Genomic DNA, 6851 nt, shown 5'->3' on the forward strand with positions numbered 1-6851 from the left:
GTTTTTTCCAAGAGATAAGCTTAGTTGACTGTGAAGGCGAATGGAGGGTAATTCTGCGGAAAATCGCAGGGAATTGGCCCATTTGGGTGCCATGTTGTGGCGATCTTGTGTGCATTGTGCAAATTGATTTTCAATGAAAGCATCAGCTCTCCCTGTTCTTTTTCTGCTGACAGCACACAGAAGGAATGCTGAGGCAGGGGAAGAGGTTGCAGAGTTTGGCCTATGATCATCTCCACGCCCAGACACAAAGCCTCTACTGGCAGAAGCTGCCTCTGGGGGTCAGCTCAACAGCAGTATGATAATATATTTGCCCTTTCATGCTTTTCTCTCCTCTACTTTAACATTGTTCCCTCCTCTTAAGGCCCCTCAAAATTTTGCTTTTATGAAAGTCTGTTCTCATTAATTAAGCCTTAGACTCATTCATGCAATGAGCCCGAAGAATCCAGAGGTTTGGGTTCAGACTTGAGTCTTTTGCTGTGCATTTGAGCTACTTCAAAGCCTTCTCTGAGGCCCAGCTGTTTCAGTGTGATACTTGTGAGGGTCAAATAAAACAAAAAATAAAAGGCACTTGACAAATGGAAAGTTATGGTAATTTAGGGGGGTTTTCATTACTACTATAAGTGGTAGTATTTTTATTGGTAATAGCAGCAGTAGTAGCATTAGTGGTATAGTCTTTCTAGAATCCTAGAGTAAAAGTATTACAAAAAATCAATTTCTTGTCAAAGATAAACTAGTACATTGCCTATCAATTTCATTACTATACTAACTGTTTTATATACTTCTTCCATTGGGACTTCCCTGGTGGCTCAAATGGTAAAGCATCTGCCTAAAATGCAAGAGACCCAGGTTCGATCCCTGGGTTGGGAAGATCCTCTGGAGGAGGAAGTGGCAACCCACTCCAGTACTCTTGCCTGGAAAATCAATGGTAGCCTACGGTCTATGGGGTCGCAAAGAGTCAGACACGACTGAGCAGCTTCACGTCACTTCCATTGCGTTTCCTCTAGGGCATTTACTTGAGCATAATTAGTGTCTCTTTATCTTTTTCCTGGTCTCCCCCACCTAAAGCTGCTCTTAGGAAGTGATCTGATCTCAGTCAATAAACCTAAAGGTGACTGTAGTAGAATGAGAATCCTGAACCAAGAGGGAAGGAACAGGAAAGAGAGAGGCCAAGAAAGAGAATTTTCTCTCAGACAGAAACTCAGGGGAAAAAAGAAGAAAGCAAGATGGGCTCAACCTCTCACTATGCCTCCCTCCTTCATTTTGTTAGGCCAGAGCATTTTGGCCAGTGGTCATTTTCATGGTTGGCTTAGAATTCCTCAACTGTGGGGAAAGAAAGCTCTTATAAAAGTCCTGACAGGATTTGAACAAAGGTGATTCTGCAATTCAGGGTAAAATCTCTGTGTTGTTTTACACAATTAATTACTTCCTCCACATTTGCTTTGGGATGCTATTTCAGAGCCAAGAGAGACACAGGAAGCACTAAGGTTCTCCGGGCTGAATAGATGCACTGTGTCCTAGTGATCAAAATTCATTTCCGAGTTGTTTCCTGAAGTGGTATTTTGACACCTGGGTCATCTGTTTGCTTTATGGAGTTCCTCTGTGACATGCAACAGCAATGCAGATAGGCGATGGAACATTATTCCACAGGGAGGTAACTTGGAAGTTCACTGCTGCTTGTCAAACTGGATTAAATAAAGGGAAATATATAAGAAGCCAGATTTACTCAAATGCAAAATGAAAAGAAAGCTAGTTTAACTTTAGTTGGGAAGATCTCGTGTGGCAGAGTTCCAGACTCTGTAGTCTACAGCAGAACCTTGCTAGACTCAATTGAGAAAAAGAGAATTCCCTATCTTGGGGCCAGAAGGACTCTAAGAAATCATCTTTTTCAGGTGCATGCCACTGGAAAAACATTATTACTCCCCATTTCCTGATGAGGAAACTAAGGTGTAGAAGTTAAGTGAGTTAGTAACATTGTACAGCTGATAGGGAGTGTTCATCAGTCCCATAACTGGGCTTTGGTCCAACTGAAAAGGTGTCTCTAACCTTTATCTATAATCAACCAAGGCTACTGTTGCAGGTAACAAGGAGATACACTTTGTCCCACACTTGAAATAGATTTAGAAGACAGTCACCTTTGGCTTTTCTAATTGTCAGTGTTTTCTCTTTACTCATTAAACCAGCCTCGTGAGTTGGCAAAATAGGAAGCTGTCAACAGGACGTTAATATCTTCTCAGCTTTCCAGGACCTCTAACCCTTGAAATTCTTTTATCCATCCAACATCTCTCTTTCTTCACTAAATAATAAGACTGAAAATGTAAATCTTTGGGTGTTGGCGTGCTACCCCGTTTAAAAGAACAGGTTTCATGTTTAGGAACATCTAGGACCAACTGGGTGTGCCACCTACTAGCTGTGTGCTCTGGGACAATTATTTATATATCATGATCAAGTTTGGTTCTTTGTTAAGCAGTAGTATAATGTCTATCATAAGAAGTTTGCTGTTGCTGTTTAGTTGTCAGTCATGTCCAACTCTTGTGACCCCCAAGGACTATGGCTCGCCAGGCTCCTCTGTCTGTGGGATTTTCCAGGCAAGAATACTGGAGTGGTGGCCATTTCCTTCTTCAGGGGATCTTCACCACCAGGGATTGAACCCTTGTCTCATGCACTGCAGGTCAATTCTTTACCACAGAACCACCTGGAAGGTCTATCATAGGAAGTTCATTTCAGTTCAGTTCAATCGCTCAGTCGTGTCCAACGCTTTGCGACCCCATGAGTCGCAGCATGCCAAGCCTCCCTGAACATCACCAACTCCTGGATTTCACCCAAACTCATGTCCATCGAGTCGGTGATGCCATCCAGCCATCTCATCCTCTATTGTCCCCTTCTCCTCCTGCCCCCAATCCCTCCCAGCATCAGGGTCTTTTCCAATGAGTCAACTCTTTGCATGAGGTGGCCAGAGTACTGGAGTTTCAGCCTCAGCACCAGTCCTTCCAATGAACACCCAGGATTGGTCTCCTTTAGGATTGACTGGTTGGATCTCCTTGCAGTCCAAGGGACTCTCAAGAGTCTTCTCCAACACCACAGTTCAAAAGCATCAATTCTTCGGTGCTCAGCTTTCTTCACAGTCCAACTCTCACATCCATACATGACCACTGGAAAAACCATAGCTTTGACTAGATGGACCTTTGTTGGCAAAGTAATGTCTCTGCTTTTGAATATGCTATCTAGGTTGATCATAACTTTCCTGCCAAAGAGTAAGCATCTTTTAATTTCATGGCTGCAATCACCATCTGCAGTGATCTTGGAGACCCCCAAAATAATGTCTGACACTGTTTCCACTGTTTCTCCATCTATTTCCCATGAAGTGATGGGACCAGATGCCATCTGTTTAAATGAAGTCATAATATCCTGGCATATAAAACAGACCCAAAGAGTCCATTCTACAAAGATAAAGAAATAGCACAGTGGATGGCTCCTTTCCCCAGATTAACTCAAAAATCTGAAGAAGCAAAAGACTAGTATTTCTAGACTAAAACCAGAACAAAATAAAAAACAACAAATAAGGAATCCCTAGAGAGTCAGGTGTGTTGGGAGGTGCATAGCCACAGGGGGCAGTGAGTGGTAAAATTGGAGGGAAAGGTTGCATTGTGCTTTTGCCTCCCCCAGAATTTGCATAAATTTGAATAATCCTTGAGTGCATTATTGTGTCATAAATCTTCAGTAAGAGCTCAGATCACCAACACAGGCCAAAAGCCTTGCTGAGTGAGTAACAGAAAACAGGTTGCAAAGGGCTGGTTGTCCTGGACTTTCATTGCTACCTCAGCCTTCTTCCCCATATGCTATCAGATGGTGTATTAGTTTTCTATTGCTGCTATAACAAATTACCACAAACATAGCATTCAGAGTCTGGACGTAGCATGGCTCATTTGGGTCCTCTGTTTAAGTTCACTAGGCTGCAGTTGAAGGGTCAGTAAGGTTCTGTTGCTTTTGAGACCCTGGCCACATTCAATTCCTTGCAATGTTGGGACTAAGGCCACTGTTTCATTGCTGGCTGCCATTCAGGGGCTAGTCTTATCATCTAGAGCCTGCCTGCTTTTTCTTCTTATGCTTTCCATGTGGCCCCTTCCAGTAAAAAGGTAAGAGATGACGATGAGGCAGAAGATGTCACTGATGATGACCTCTAAGATGATGGCATTCAACAAACAGAAAATGAAGACATCATAATGATTGTACAATATTATACCTTTTTGATGGACATATCCAGAGTCAGAGACAACAGAGAAAACAAAGAAAAATGTCATAATTCCTTTGGCTTTTGGAAATGGTGGGTGAATTGGGGAAGAGTTTATCATGTCTTTTTATATAATTCATAAATATTCTAGGCACCAATAGAAACTAAAGGCAGCAGCCTGAGTGTTTATTTAGGTTTAATGGTCCATTTATTGTCTCATATTCCCCCAGTCAAAGATAATTATTTCTTAATTAATCATACATAAACAGTCTATATCCTTTGCAGAACTGCCTACTTAAAAGAACATTTATCATAGCAATTGGTTCCATATACCTAACTACAAGTCATCGACTTTTAGCTAGTTTTGCTCTGACTGCTGATCATTTTTGTGCTTCTGAAGGTTTGGGGGCAGAAGGCATGGAGAGTAGAGATCCGAGAAGGCCAGAAAAAGAATAATATTAGGAAATATCTATTCTTCTTGTTATCTCTTTTTAGGAAAAAATACTTGATGATAGAAAAGAAAGAAATCTTTATGAGTTGAAATATTGGCAATTTGTCTTGAAATTGGTCAGAAGTGATTTTATTTCATCAACAGGAAAGTCTCCTTCAAGGACTTGCCCAATGTAGCACAGAGGAATTTTAGGATAGTGAAAACATTCTATATGATACTATAATGATGAATACATATCATACATTTGTCTAACTCACAGAATATGCAAGACCAAGAGTGAACCTTTATGTCAACGATGGGCTTTGGGTGATTATGATATGTCAGCATAGGTTCATTGATTGCAACACATGTACCTCTCCAGTGGGGGATGTTACTAGTGGGGGAGGCTATGCATGTGTGGAAAATCTCTGTATCTTTCTCAGTTTTGCTGTGAATCTAAACTGGCTCCAAAAAACAAAATCTTAAAACCGTTAAAGTATTTGTCCAACAAGAATGGCCACTACCCTAATCAACTTATGGGTGGTATTTACAAATGACCCCAAATTTCAAAAGTGGGTCAGGGCCCATCTTGGGCGGACTGTGTCAACTTGGAAAGAATGTACTGAGTTACTGAGTATTTTATCTTCCTGGATTCACAAGTAAAGAGGCAACAATAGCATTTTGGCATTGAATCAGTTCAGTTCAGTGTCCGACTCTTTGAGACCCCATGAATCGCAGCACGCCAGGCCTCCCTGTCCATCACCAACTCCCAGAGTTCAGACTCACGTCCATCAAGTCAGTGATGCCATCCAGCCATCTCATCCTCTGTCATCCCCTTCTCCTCCTGCCCTCAATCCCTCCCAGCATCAGAGTCTTTTCCAGTGAGTCAACTCTTTGCATGAGGTGGCCAAAGTACTGGAGTTTTAGCTTTAGCATCATTCCTTCCAAAGAAATCCCAGGGCTGATCACCTTCAGAAAGGACTGGTTGGATCTCCTTGCAGTCCAAGGGACTCTCAAGAGTCTTCTCCAATACCACAGTTCCAAAGCATCAATTCTTTGGTGCTCAGCTTTCTTCACAGTCCAACTCTCACATCCATACATGACTACTGGAAAAACCATAGCCTTGACTAGACAGACCTTTGTTGGCAAAGTAATGTCTCTGCTTTGAATATGCTATCTAGGTTGGTCATAACTTTTCTTCCAAGGAGTAAGCGTCTTTTACTTTCATGGCTACAGTCACCATCTGCAGTGATTTTGGAACCCAAAAAAATAAAGTCTGACACTGTTTCCACTGTTTCCCCATCTATTTCCCATGAAGTGATGAGACCAGATGCCATGATCTTTGTTTTCTAAATGTTGAGCTTTAAGCCAACTTTTTTACTCTCCTCTTTCACTTTCATCAAGAGGCTTTTTAGTTCCTCTTCACTTTCTGCCATAAGGGTGGTGTCATCTGCATAGCTGAGGTTATTGATATTTCTTTCGGCAATCTTGATTCCAGCTTGTGTTTCTTCCAGCCCAGTGTTTCTCATGATGTACTCTGCATATAAGTTAAATGAGCAGGGTGACAATATACAGCCTTGATGTACTCCTTTTCCTGTTTGGAACCAGTCTGTTGTTCCATGTCCAGTTCTAACTGTTGCTTCCTGACCTGCATACAGATTTCTCAAGAGGCAGGTCAGGTGGTCTGGTATTCCCATCTCTCTCAGAATTTTCCACAGTTTATTGTGATCCACACAGTCAAAGGCTTTGGCATAGTCAATAAAGCAGAAATAGATGTTTTTCTGGAACTCTCTTGCTTTTTCGATGATCCAGTGAATGTTGGCAATTTGATCTCTGGTTCCTCTGCCTTTTCTAAAACCAGCTTGAACATCTGGAAGTTCACAGTTCATGTATTGCTGAAGCCTGGCTTGGAGAATTTTGAGCATTACTTTACTAGTGTGCGAGATGAGTGCAATTGTGCGATAGAGCATTCTTTGGCATTGCCTTGCATTGTATCAAGGAACATCTAATCATTTTTGTCTAGCAGTTCCTCAGGCTATTAAGAAAGTGCTGATCAGCTTTCTCTAGCTCCTGTTTACAAAACCTGATTGACATACAATATAAAATATTTAAATTAGTCTAAAGTCAGGATATAGAGAGCCAAAATACCCAGGGGCACTTATTGCCTGGAGTAATCAAGAGTACTGAATCTTA

At 41.6% G+C, this 6851-nt stretch overlaps 1 non-coding gene across 1 annotated transcript; it reads left to right on the top strand.

Annotated features, from left to right (window-relative positions):
* Positions 1-795: 795 nt before the first annotated feature.
* On the top strand, positions 796-867 carry TRNAF-AAA (transfer RNA phenylalanine (anticodon AAA)). Its single transcript has one exon. It is a non-coding gene; the product is annotated as a tRNA-Phe (tRNA).
* Positions 868-6851: the final 5984 nt, after the last annotated feature.

Source organism: Ovis canadensis, chromosome 23 (genome assembly GCF_042477335.2).
Source record: "Ovis canadensis isolate MfBH-ARS-UI-01 breed Bighorn chromosome 23, ARS-UI_OviCan_v2, whole genome shotgun sequence".
In the NCBI taxonomy this organism is placed as follows: Eukaryota; Metazoa; Chordata; class Mammalia; order Artiodactyla; family Bovidae; genus Ovis; species Ovis canadensis.